The sequence below is a fragment of the Haemaphysalis longicornis genome, unplaced genomic scaffold (assembly GCF_048455015.1).
Source record: "Haemaphysalis longicornis isolate Haplotype H1 unplaced genomic scaffold, Haemaphysalis longicornis Haplotype H1 scaffold_18, whole genome shotgun sequence".
In the NCBI taxonomy this organism is placed as follows: Eukaryota; Metazoa; Arthropoda; class Arachnida; order Ixodida; family Ixodidae; genus Haemaphysalis; species Haemaphysalis longicornis.
The window spans coordinates 4,585,068-4,599,345 of NW_027526282.1; the positions used below are offsets into that span (position 1 = coordinate 4,585,068).

The 14,278-nt window shown below is 45.7% G+C and overlaps 1 long non-coding RNA gene across 1 annotated transcript in view; it reads right to left on the minus strand.

Annotated features, from left to right (window-relative positions):
- Nucleotides 1-13,373, minus strand: part of LOC144166585 (uncharacterized) — a 34,988-nt gene extending 21,615 nt beyond the window's left edge. Inside the window, exons 1-4 of the long non-coding RNA XR_013321711.1 lie at nucleotides 12,739-13,373; nucleotides 10,194-10,278; nucleotides 6,158-7,704; nucleotides 1,988-2,929 (exon numbers count right to left, since the gene is read on the minus strand). This is a non-coding gene — a long non-coding RNA (uncharacterized LOC144166585). The remainder of the gene's footprint in view (nucleotides 1-1,987; nucleotides 2,930-6,157; nucleotides 7,705-10,193; nucleotides 10,279-12,738) is intronic.
- Nucleotides 13,374-14,278: the final 905 nt, after the last annotated feature.

A 14,278-nucleotide genomic window follows, 5' to 3' on the forward strand; every position in this document is an offset into this window, starting at 1 on the left:
ATTTGTAGGCTGACCAGCGCTGCGGACAAGTAGACTTCTTGGCAGTACGATAAAGCCTGGCTTTTTTGTTAGACAATCGTTTCAAATAACGGGTAAACCAGGGAGCATTAGTATTACTTTAAACGCGCCGTAATGGTATATGTTTGTTGATTAATTGATAGACCTGTTGTTTGAAGGAATTCCATATGTAATCAACGCTTTGTTCTCTATAGCGTGGCAGTAAACTATCAAGAAAATCACAAAGCCCCGTATTAATAGCTTCGAAGTTGGCTCTATTGTAGTCCCTAATGCTTTTTATGCGCTTCTGTTTTCTTGTAGCAGGAAGGGAAAGAGCGAACTGCAGTACGTCATGGTCGCTCAAGCCGGGGATGTGCATTATTGACGAAATAATATCTGGGGCAGATGTCAGGACGAGATCAAGCAAAGACGATGTTTTCGGTGTTACACGGGTTGGCTGATAGACAAGCTGGGATAAGTTAAAAAGGGAGCAAACGTCGAGGAAAGATGACGCTTCAGCAGATGCAGGTTCGACTAAAGGAGTGGAATGCAGCCATTGAATATTGGGATAATTGAAGTCACTAACCAAAAAAATTTCTACTCCTGGATATCGTTCCACAATTTGATTTAAATTATCATGAAGACCTTCACAAAAACCGGTGGCAGAGGATGGAGACCGATAAGCGCCGCCAAGAATAATCTTATAATTGAACGTTAAGCAGCACCAGATAATTTCAAGGTCAGTAGTTACAGAGACAGCAAAAGATTTTAACTGGTCGGTGATTGCAATTAGTACACCACCACCTGTCCTGTCGCCGCGATCACGTCGATATACCACAAAGTTTTTGTCACACTGAAATAACTCATCCACCGATATTTTGCTCGTGAGCCAAGTCTCCGTCAGTACGACTATATCGGCTTCAGAATCATTGATTAATGCGTTAAGTCTATCCTTCTTTTGATACAGGCTACGGATGTTAGTATACAGAACAGAAACATCGCACCTACGGCCACTACCCCTCGCATTATCCTAGCTACCGCTGGGCTGACCATACACACGTCCCGAACGGGTCGACCTCGGTGATGCAGAGTCAGACGTACCATCGGGAGAGGCAACCGCAGGAAGAGAGGAAACAACTGCACTAACTTCAAGGACAGAATCTGCATCTGCACAGTACCTGTAGTGTTTCCCGTCGGCAATAAGCTTGTTGTGGCGCAGTTTGTACGAAGTTTTCAAACTTTTGCCGAAGTCAAGCAGTTTTTTACGTGCAATGCGCGTAGAAAGAGAGAAATCTTCTCTTATGTTAAAATCCGTGTCGGTTAGCAAAGATCTTTTTGCCTGAATCAGTTCTTTAGTTTTGAAAGAAGAAAATTTTACCACAATGGGACGGTTTTTGTCCACAGAATACTGGCCTATGCGATGCGCACGCGCAATGTCGGTTGCAGGGATTTGCAGCTGCAGTATCTCAGAAGCAAACGAGATAATCTTGCCTTCAGATTCTTGCCAGCTTTCCTTAGGACTGTCTTTAATTCCGAAAAACAGCAAGTTATCTCGCCTCGACCGATCTTCTGCCTCATCAAGCTTTGCGCGTAGCGTGGTTATTTCTTCACGCAGACGGCCCCTTGGAACATCAGCACCAGCCTGATCTAGCTGACAGAGCTCAAGACTGGCAGCCTTCTTTTCAACGGCTTCTAGGCGGGTGCTGATATTCGTAACAGTAGATACCATCGATTCATGGCCCCGTTTTAGTTCGTCTATCACCTTTGCCATGCTGGATTGATTAGCCTCAATCCTTATACAGCGCTCGTTGGTTTCCTTAACTAATTTCAGTAATTCGTCTTGCATCCCAGGATTTTGCTCGATGTCCCCGCATATCACCAAGAACAAGGCACAAAAAGGTTCAAGAACGGCTCCTGGGCATGGAACCACGACAATAAAACGGTTGTCAGACTTGAATGATTTACAGGTCAGAAAGGAAGGATGACTGACCTGCGCAACAAACAAGAGGCGTAAGAACATCGCTCCGGCCGTGCTTCCATGCCCACTGGCGAGGTGGTCCGTGGGACGCCCTTTTGTATGGCTTGACGGGGGGTGGAGCGATGACGTAGATGCTGGTAGGCTGAGTCCGAGAGTATCTTGAGATAGCTGCGTTGTGGGTGAGGTGGTTCCGTTCACCGATGATAGCAGGCTCGAGATACCGGTGGGCCAGCGAAACAAGTCCGCCGTTACCGGGTGGCTACTCGAAGCAGCAGTACAGGACTGCATCACGGTGACGGCGCTCATCCAAGGGCAAGCCGTGACGAACTGCGCAACAAACAAGAGGCGTAAGAACATCGCTCCGGCCGTGCTTCCATGCCCACTGAGTATGCCGTTGGAGTGTTCGTGGATAGCCGTTTGCGTAGTTTTGATTGGCTAATTGTTTCTTATTGTCGATTTTAATTCCATATGAAAAGTTTAAACTGACATTCACTGATGCTTGGAGATTTAAAATGTGTCACTCATGATCTTACCCTTGAACTGTTTCCGTATGCTTCCGCAAATTACTTCGACGTTATGTATCGGAGGGCTCTTTACAGACAAAATTTAATACATAAATGACACTTTCACCGTAGGCTATATGACATCGAAACTGTTGAGACGTAGATGACAAACGTATATACCTGGGGCGACGTCACAGGGAAGTATACGGCGGAGACACGCAAGTTTGTTCCCAGACGAACAAGGAACGTAAGCCTTAAATTTAACCATAAGACAAAGAAAGGCACGGCCACAAGAGTAGAAAAAATAACAGGGAAACAGACATAGCCGTAACCTTCAGCCGATGCAATAAAAAAAATGCGTGGATGGAGAAAACTCAAAAGCCTGCACCCGACGAAAGCGCCGTAATCCGGAAGTCGCCTGGCACTTGTGTGGGCGCCTCAAGAGACACTCCTGCAAGAGGAAAAAAAATGCCAACTCCGGATCTGCAAGCTCAGACGGGTACTGCAAAGATGTTTTTCTGCGAACGCAGACATTTGTCTTAATTCTGTTTGTTTTCCCGTCTGAGGTTTTATGCATGCAGAGTTGTGCAGTAACCTGCGTTTCCTGTTGCTGCTCCCAGAAGTGGCTGAGCGTTAGCAAGCGCTACTTTGCGTTATTCGGAATGTGCTAAAACAAAGGCATCTTAAATAAATTTTGCGAAACCAACTTCTATACACCGCCAATCAAAGCAGCTCTGCACCCGTTGCTGATAGGTTGACCTAAAAAACTTCACTACACACGGAGGTTGCGATTATGTGACCAATATACGCTACACTGCGTGATGAAGACATAAGGCCATAAGGCCGGGCTCAGCCTGTTACTACAACTATCGTAATATCTTTAAAGAATGACGTCATTTCACGTCTCAGCCAACCGAACGGCGTGACACGCCGTTTTTTCACGTCTATAGATCACAATATGGCTGCTACGTCAGTAGTCCGAACTTAGCCTAACTCTGTAAATGCCCCATCGCACCGTGACGTTTACAGCGTATCAGTTGGCGCGACGCGAAATTCGCCTCCGAATACTCCACGTATACGCGTCTCGGCCTCCGAATATTGCGTGCTAACACACGTGCTTTATATCGTCGCTATACTTATTTGATACCTAGCAGCGTACTAGAACACCAAAGCTACACACAGAACAAAAATAATCCGAAATAGGAGCCACTGGCTTGTCGCTTAACCCAATCCCAACTCGGAGTATACAGTACTCCTTCCAGTGGGAGTATCACCTTACTCCCATAATTTCTGGGGTTTACTTAGTGGTATATAGGAGTAAAGTTTTCCTGCCATTAAAATGGGAGGTTTCAAGAGGAGCATTGGGAGTATATTATTTTTTCCCGCTAGGAGTTTTCAGGAGGCGCCTTCGGATTACTGTTGAGCTGCATTCGGAGTATTTTTACTGTTTTAGGTGTTTTGTAGAAGCGCTGTAAGGGGTATTTATGATTGTATTCGGGAGTTGTTGTTAGGGTCATTGTCCGTATTTTGTTTTATTTTAAGAGTATCGAGGAACCGCATTGCGTGTAATTTCTAGTTTTTTTCGAACATTTCAATGGCAAAAGGTGGAAGGCTTGTTTTCTGCACACCAAGAATTTATTGCATAGCAATTGCACACATACACAAATGCTTCTGAACACGTAAATAACAGCACAATATAAAAATGCTCAATCAACAAAACACGTACATAGAGAATAGAAGGTACCTTGGTAAGAACTCTATCTACTACAAGTGTCTTCAACGAAAAAACAACTGGAAGCCATTGGCAAACAATGACGTCAGCCAGGCATTGATAGTTACGCTGTTCGTTCGCACTTGCTTGACAAACACTGACTTTGCCGCCGCCTCCTGGCATGCTGCCACGAAGCCACGGAATCGCCGGCAATACAAGGATAACAGAGCTCTTTAAATCTGCAGAAACAAATACGGGCGCATGCTGTACAGCCAACCTAAAAAAAGAAATGTCATTGTAATGACGTGGGACTTCTCACTATGTGCTCAACCTTCCGAAATATCTCAATTTTTATTTGAAGCTATGCAAAATTGCACTTTCATCCGTGACACCTCCGCTCACGAGCTGGTCAAGACCACGGAGGACAAGACGAAATGTTGTTCGATACGGAATGCGATTCTTGTTGCAACCAACTTTTCCAAATGCTCCTCTCTCTCCCTCCTCTCCTCTTGTGTAGTTTTGTGTAGCGGGCTTTAAGTTTTACCCCCTGCACTTTCCCCCGATCCCCCACTAAAGCTTCGAAAAGATTCCCGTCACTGTGACGCGCCCGCTGATTCAATATGATTTCCAGCGCTCCCAAACAAAAGAGACGTCCGTCGACCCTACAGGATGCTCCCGCAAATGGCACCTGGTTGTTCAATGTGCACCCGCCTAGCGCGTGGAGGGCTCTCTGTCGTCCTCCTCCCCACGGCGCCCCGACCCTCTTCCTCCCCAGTGAAACCAATGCGGCCGCCAGGTGCACGCGGCGGTCATCCCCCACGTACCAGGCGCGGGGGGCACCGCTGGTACTTCTCAAGAAAATCGACTCTGCGGCGCTCGCTCAGCCAACTTCAGCTTTTCCAAGACGAGCCACGGATACAGCTTAACAAAAACACTTACTAGCCTTCCTAGCTTACGTTCTCGATCGCTGTTCAGAGTGCGGAAACTTTTCATTCAGGTCGCAACCCGCACACAAATGTGAAACTGCCTTTACCAACGCTGTCGTATCACCCCTACCCTCCCTACCCTCCCTCCTCCCCCTCCCCCGCCCCAGAAAAGAAAAAAAAAAACTGTTCAGCCACCGCAACCGAGCCGTAAAGGAACAGCATGGCTTTACAGCCTGTCTGGTCCAGCCCATTTACTCAGTACTCGTTCGTTCAGACGCAAACACCAGACAACTACGGGAGCCTTTCATAAAGGCGCCTTGAAGAAGCATCCCGCTCTGCATGGACAGCCTCCATTTTGACCAGCATGGAATGGAATCGCGCTATTTGCTAGGGCTGGTTTATATTTTCGTAATCCGTTTCATTGGTCTATCTATGGCTGTACGTTATGGCGATTGTTCGTGTTTGACAAAACACCACTTCGGCACTTGTTAAGCGGCTGTGGAAGTAGCGGTTAATTGTGCAAACCAGAGAGTGTGGTGACATTTTGTTATAGCATGCGACGAACGACTAAGCGTCACATTATATATACTACGCGACCGCATAAAACACCTACTTCCTTTACAGCGCAACGAAGTAGGCGTGAATGTTGTATTTAAACTACACGCCGTGTGTTTCAGGCCACTAAAACATGTCCTGCGTCTATTGAACAAAATTATAAGCTAACACACCAAGGAAGTTAACCCGAATCGAAACCGAAATTATTTCTCGCATAAATTGTAAGACGCGCAATTATGCTGCGTAAAACATTCAATAAGCCCCTATTACACACACAACATTCCTTTTATAGGAGTTTGCGGGTGCTAACAATGAACGAAACCGAAAGTAGTTCTTAAAGAATTTGCACAATAGTGTCATGTAAAACGTTCATTAAACCACTCTAAAACTCACAATGTGTCCTTATATAGAAAACGTCGTTTTAAATAGTTTTAACTATGACATCTTTTCCCACAGAAGCGAGTTATAAGAGGTCTAATTTTTTTACCTTTTCAGAGCAGCTCTGAGGTGCCAGGCATCCGGCGCCAGCGTCCGGCGAACTACGGAGGAGCAGACGATTTGTCGTCGGCTCGTGTCGGCGCCGCCTGCATGTGCTCAAGAACGCGAAGTTAGAACTCTGTTAAATATTATTCGGTGAGAAGTTATTACAAAGAATCGTTTTTTAAAACGGCTGTCAACGTAAGTACAAAATTGCTAAGTTGCATCGAGAACCGTTGTCGACGCAACCAAACGCGCCGTTTCGGCGTGTTAGCCCTCATTCACACAGCCGTTTTTAACCCCGTCACGTCACCGTCTTCCGTCATGGGCGACGGTTTCTCGGGCAATTTCTCGCCGAAAACGGTGCTACGGTTACGGGAAGTCGAGCTCTACGTCTCCGTTCCGTCAACGCAACAGGACAATGCCCCGTGGTAAACCAGCCAATCAGAAAACAATTTTTTTACGGCTATATTTAGCGAAAAGTGAGCACACGGAAAAATCTAAGCCATTTTCTTTACTTTTCAGATTAATAACGCTCAATTCTAGGCTAAACTGATCACTAGGCTGACGACCCTGTACTCTGACGGAGAGCTACAGTACGAACGCTACTCCGTTTACATCTCCGTCCCGGTTTTTTGACGTGACGGTCCCCTGACGCTGAATGTGACGGCTGTGTGAATGAGGGCTTATGGGACGCGTTTTCATGCGTATTTCGTTTGCGGCTGGGCAGGTTCCGTGAGATGTGCACTGGCGGGTCGAAATGAACTGTTTACCTCACACAGCTGGTGCCCTACCTGCAATTTTGGAGACACGCTATGGCGACTGCGACGAAGCGGCGGCGTATCTTAAGGCAAAATTTAGAATCCGGGCTGCAAGCCGATGCAAAATCCCATCCAACTTGCTTCAGCGAGCGTCCGTACAAACATTTTATTACGGTTTCCAAACGTCGCCCTTTGTATACACCCCTTATGAAAATTTCTATGTCCAGTCAAAAGACAGTCTGCGTCCCGAAGGAAACAGACTGCGTGCGTCCTGTGTGTTTCCTCTGTGTTGGAATTTCGCCACCGACTTTCTGCGTACTCCAAGTGTCCCGTGTGTTTCCGTCCTCCATGCGTCCAGTCTATCTCCCAAAGGCAACACAGACACCATACGGCCTTTGTGTGTCCCTTATATGTCTTGAAGGCAACAGACCGCATTCGTCCCTTGTGTGTCCCCTGTATTGAAATTTCGCCACCGACTTTCTGCGTCCTCCAAGAATCCTTTATGTTTCCGTCCTCTACGTATCCCACAAGCTTCCACCTTTTGAGTGCCCTTTGCATGCTGTCAAATAACAGCGCCCAACAGCCAGCTGCATGTCAGCCAGCTCCACAGTCACTGTTTCATGCTGCAGCTGTTTCTGTAAGAGCAAGCTGACGAAAATCACATGAATCACACGACTCTTGCAAACCTGACTATTTTATTCAGGTTGGATCCATACGTGCTGCTGCCGCCTGCCACACCAGGTGTCGCCTCATCTTTACCCCTCACAGGACGGGATAGCCACTGCCACGCTTGAACCTGAAATGACAAACGCATTGATCGCATATGAAGGGGTTTAAACAAACACGTCTCAAACATTTGCTGGTTATGCTTATAAATATAAAGGAGTGTTCCCATACAAAACTGAACCAAGTATCCTGAAAGAGAAGGTACAACTTCTAGGTTGCAAAATTAGCCACAAAATTTAGACCACATAAATTAACTAATGAGCTTACGAACATCAAATATGACATACTGTTACATAGGCAACACGACCCAGAACTAAGTACTGTTTGGATTCATGGCCTCCTCATGACGGGCATTTATACAGCCTCGCAAGAACATTTGAGATGAGATTATTGCAGCAGCACTGTGGGAACAAAGCAATAGGGGGGGGGGGGGGGGCAGGGAAGGCAACATAAAATTGCATGAACATACTAAGACAGGCATTGATCAGTCGTCATCATGAGTAGTTGCTTGTGTCTACGCGTTCTTTGGAACCTATAAAGGCAGCAGTTTTATTGTACATTTCGTTTACGAGACAGCACTTGCATTGTCTAGTTTGTTTGTCTGTGCTTGCTTACAAAAAGCAAAATGTACATCACCATGAACTGACCAACCTCTAGGTTGGCTCCTCACTTTTTATATTTCCTTGTGTCGATGGGTAGCAGACACAGGAACAGAAATAAAAAACAACCCTAGAAAAACGTGGTGGATAGCACACTTGCACCCATCATTGCACGCGTGCCACGTGGTCACTCATCCCAACAGATGTACAGTGCACGGAGTGACCCCCAAGCAGCGAAAGCTGGGCGTGGTCGCTCTGTACTTTGTGAAAATACAAGCTACTAGAAAGATTTGACAGATAGCACAAACAGTGCAGGTGCGCCAACTTTGCACCAAGGGACGAATTTTTCAACGCACAACAGAAAACGCACCGGTATGTCAGTGACACCGTGGAGGAGAAATTCGAAGACAAACCAGGACATCAGTGACAGTGAAAGGGTTAAAGCGGCGGAATACGGCAAATTTAATTTCAGGGTTTATGCTTACCAGCAATGAGGAAAACTACCGCAGTAACTTGAGCTGAATACTCTGTAACGTGCACTCAAATGCTAAAAACACACAAGCATTTTTGCATATGTTTGCACACAGAGCATTCATACTGTTCGGAAATAATGCAGGTTTTTCCTACTATAAACATCATAATATTGCCCCCAACCACGCCATTTGATTTGTTTACAAAATGTTTTGTTACAAGCACCTGGCCACACCCTGCAATCTTATCCTTTTTTAAGGGAACCGTCTTTTTCCCCTTTTTCCTTTGTATGCTGCACCAGCAGTCCTGTTTGATATGGAAAGGGTGTTGCTTTGCGATCCCTATCCTAGCTTTTCCTGTTTTTTATTGAAAATGTTCTCGATCTAAATGAATGAGTGCAAAAGAAACCCTGCAGCATTCAATTCGCCAACGCTCATCCATGCACGTCCCTTTGCTGACTCCTTCGAGGTTTGTGTTTTTTGATGTTTACTGCGGAGCACAAGTTTGCTCCGATAATCTATATTTTTACAAAAACCCTGCATTATCCGTGGCTACATAACAATATTCCTAACAAAGTCTGATACACAAACCAGAACCCCCCACAGCTCTTTCTTCAATTGCCGAGTACCCTTCTACAATTGATTGATTGTAGGGTTTTAACGCGCCGACGCAACGCACGCGATGAGGTGCGACGTAGTGGAGGGCTCCGGATTAATTTTGACCACCTGGGGATCTTTATCGTGCGCCGAAATCTCGTACACACGCGCGTTTTTGCTTTTCGCCTCCATCAGAAAAGCAGCCGCCGCGGCCGGGAATCGAACCCGCGACCTCGTGCTCAGCAGCGCAAACGCCTTAGCCACTGAGCCACCGCGGCGGGTACCCTTCTACAATTAGGACCATCATTATATTTGCTAGAGTAAATAGCTGTTCGGGGGGGGGGGGGGGGGGGGGGCTACGATGGCCAGTGAGACTCATTACACTACATGAAACACAGTGGCAAAAAGGCACGCAATTCACCCTTTTCACTGCTAGGCACAAGTTGCATCTAGGGCATTGAAGTGAATTCACCTAAATTCTATTTCTGGGTGCATGGAATTGTTTCACTCATGTAATGTAATCTATAATATGACTTTTGAGTAGAAGTCTAAAGATCTAGTTCATCTGTAATAGGCGGTACAAGAAAAATCCCCACACACTGTCTGTGGGCACCACGCAACTACCACAGTGAACAAGGGTGACAAAGTCGTTATTAATTAATTCATGGAGCAAGGACGCAGCCCTGATGCGACAAAAAAAATAAGAAAGGTACCAGGAAGTTTCTCACCCTCATCGGTTCCTTATTTTTTGCCCCATCTCTGCAATGTTCTTATGTCTTAATATCACTAAGGTACCACAAGAATGCCACAATGGTTTTCTATGTTTTCATGTTCTCCCAGCCTTCAAAATCGAGATTTTCATGCATTTCACAGCCGTAATGAACTCCACTTACAGGTCGTGCAGGATAGATAGAAACAGGAGGCAGCCAATTCTTCTGGTAGCTCACAACGTACATCCTCCATGTCAAACACCTGGCCCTGTAAAAAATGGAAGTTCAAGTAGTAAACAAGCCGTAAATATGCAGTATAATGCCGTGAAATACTCGCTCTGACAGGACATGACAGAATTTCTTTTTTGTAGATGCAAAAAAGGCACCTTCAGTTCTTTCAAGCTAAAAAATAAGTACAGTGCTCACTGATTGAAACGCAACACTGCGAGCGCGTGGCCGCCAATACATGCAGCGCCGTCCATGGACGCCGCTGTCGCTGACAGCGCACCGCTGTCGCTGCGGGGAACCACTGCCCCGCTTATTGGCAACCGGAAGCAGCAAGCTTATGGTCAAAACACTCTCATCCTCGTGGTATACCACAATGCAACACCTAGCTTCCACGGGCGTCCACTGGCGGCGCTGCATGTAGCGCAGGCCACGCGCTTGCAGTGTCGCGTTTCAATCCGTGAGCACTGTACATACATGACAATCCTTACAAGGCTTTCAGCCATACTTTAAAGGAACAGAAGCATCCTTACACTGAATTAATGTTAAACTAAGCCTATTAAATATCCCTAAGTGGTAGAAATCTGTGGCCCCAGATTTCCACTGTGCAAGCATATTCTCTGGTCCAGAGGGTGCAAAACGTGGTTACGGCTTTTAAAGGAGCCATGAAGAGAAAACACAAGTTTGGTTCATTCAAAGGATTCCGTTGCTAGAATCATGCTGACACCATTTTTAACATAAACTCCACTCAAATAAGCTACAAATTAGGAACAAAGGAAATGGCCATGCGACCCACTAGCTCATTTCCCGCAACAGAACCTATGTCATACCAGCCAGCTCTGCAGTTAGCGGAGGGCGGCAACAGCAAACGCGAATTAGGCAGAGGCTATAAGCTTGCCGAACGAACTATTTGCGCTAAAATTTAGGGCACATTCTTTTTACAGTAGTAAGAATGGTGGGACCAACAGTAAAGGTTAGGAAAGCACACGTAAGCATAGAAGTACCGATGCGTACTGCTGTTGGTACTGCGCGCACTATGCTTGGTTTAGCTGCACAGGACTGCGGGGCTTTGGGGTTGTCTCGGACAACAATGGCCGATTGACACAAGCAACGGTGTCTTACGTGACCATATTTGTGGAGCGAGCACTATGTTTCACGAAACGATTATTTTCTCGCTGAACAAAAACAAGCCACGTTTAAATACGGTAAAAACAAAACAAAAGCAGAAAGCGGCTTGCCACGGTATGGTGGCACCATCTAGGTTAACTAACGGTAGAGAAGGTTTCCCAATCGGCTGCAGAGCGGTCGGTTCCTGTGATGTCATTGCAGACCCTGAAAATGCACGATTTAGCAGGAAAACCAAAATTTTAGCTTCAATTAATGAATTTCTCAGTGAATAAAGCATCGTTTGCATTTGGACAAGTGCTGGGGGCACCATACCACACGAAATCTTTCGAATAACACAAACTTGTATTTTGTCTTCATGGCGCCATTAAAATTCTCTCTGAGGCACATGGTGAACGTCTCAGCGTGCCAATACCTCCAAGGGGTAGGCAAGTTGAAATGCTGACGAAACGAAAAAACAGGATGGCGAAGGAGCACAGTGGCAAGCCCACGCCCTGTTTAATCTTTTTCGCACCGTGATTGTATCCCCATCACATGCATATTTGTAAGAATCAACACGTTTAACCCATGCTCAACATGTTACGGTCAACACAATTTATGCAAGCCAGCTACAAATAATGTCACACCACACAAGAATTTCTGTCTGATCATGACAATGCTGGATGAGCTTAGGAAGGTGGAAAAATTTCTTGCATTAAAACAGTGAAAGCTGCCCTGTGACAGCACCAGCAATGCAGGCTGGGACAGCATGTTTTCAAGCTGCGACGTCTAAACAATTATCTGGTCAAATGTTCACTGCCTAAAGACCTTGTGCATGTGGTACTACTTATAAAGTTGCTAGCAATGCTTAAATGTTGAAAATTCAACGTATATGCAACTCTTACGTATTATAACTACAAATGTAATGCAGCCTCCTTGCATTTCTTTACCCGTAAACGAAAACTACCCGTTAGAACAATGCTAAGCTGCCTACGTCCTCTAAAAAAATATACTGTGGGTCAACTGCCTCCTAAAAAAAAAAAAATCGGGGAGTGGGCGTTTTGTTTTACAACCATTAACGCAGTTTTCTTTTTTTTTTTTTTTTTTTTTTTCATGCAACAAGCTTTAGCGTCGAATCCACCCAAGCCAAGCGGCGGCCGCTGGGCCGTCAGCATAATATTTTCGTTGCCGGCAATGGCAAGGGGGTCGATCACTCACACAGCATACTGGCCGCCGCTCCTGGAAGCTCATTATGACCGCGCCGACGCATCCGGTAATTTACAATAAAAGAAGCGCGGCGAGCCGAACACCAAGGAATATACTCAACACGTTTAACAAAACAGCACTGCGGCAACGCGTAATAAAATTTTAACATGCACCACGATAAACAATCACTTACGGCAGAACACGCAGCATTTTTCACACGTCGCGTCGACAGACTGGAACTTGCAGTAGAGACTCTTGATTCACGTAGGCACGCACAACTTGTCAGGCATTTTGTCAAATGGCGACCTCGATGTGCGTTTGCTACAGCAGCGCAGTACGGCGAAGACACAGACGCTTTGCCAGCACTCACGATGTTTCAGGTGGCACAAGAGCACTAACACGTAATATTACGGCAGGAGGAGCACGTAGTAATTCACGTAACACCAGCAAATCGAAAACAAACCACCAAAACCACGCACAACGAACCAACCACGTCTTTTCTTGCGCACCTATAACAATGACTGCATATATGCTAGCCTAGACTAGACTTATTACTACAGTTGGCTATCTAGCAGTCATAGAGTTTTAGCAGTTACTTTCTTCCTTCATCATCACCCCTGAAGCAAACTAGGCAGACGCCATTATAGTATTTTGTTAAAGTTGATAATAGCAAACATATATATAATGGCAGTATATTTTCTTGATGCGAGCAACGTCTTTTGTTGTCGTAAGTTGTTGCTACTCAAAAGCGAATAAAAATTGATTAACAAACGAAGTTATTATCATCGTCATCTACATCTAGATTGACTGTTTTGTGTTTTGTTCAGCGTCCAAGCATTCACCATTCACTGTTTGTGGGCTTTTCACAAACAGAACGGCCGGATAAAAAAATTATTCCTCGCAGACATACGCAAACACACGCGCACACGCATACACACACACACACACACACACACACACACACACACACACACACACACACACACACACACACACACACACACACACACGCGAGCGCGCGCGCGCACACACACACACACACACACGCGCGCGCGCGCGCGCACGCACACGCACGCACGCACGCACACAAAAGCACCGTGCGTCAGATCCACGCAGGCAAACAATTCACTCAAATGGAGGCTTAGCAAGACTATGTGAGCTCAAGTATTTATACGTAGGTTTACGTCCTGATCGTGTACTGTTTTGGTGGCTTGGAGGTTAAGTACTCGCCTACTGATTCAAAGGGCGGAGGTTCGAAACCCGCTCGGTGACCTTTTTTCTTTTTTTTTTTTTTTCTAACCGTGTTTTAATTGGAGTTTTTCTGCCTTAGGTTATATTTTGACATTGTTGTTGCTCTTGTTGCTCTCGTCTGGCTGTGTCCCTTTTTTTTTCTGTCGTAATATATTTCTACCGCAAGCTCTACCCCAAAAAACAGTACACCGCTTCAGCATTTAGTTGCAAGGATAAGCCATTTTACAACGACCCTGAAGGAAAACACAGACTAGGACAATCGGAAGCCACTTTTTAGGTTGTTTTTGTTTTCATTGCTTCGTTTTCTATTCGGCTTTTTGTGTTCTTTTTACTTTTTCTGGTCTGTATATTCTTCTCCCTCCCACTTTTTTTTCGTCATGGGAGGGACGAGGCACTTCGAACAGCCTCGTTCAATATGTATCCTTCTTACGCCACTGTTTCATACAAACGTACCAGTTGGTAATATTAATTCTGCGAATTTA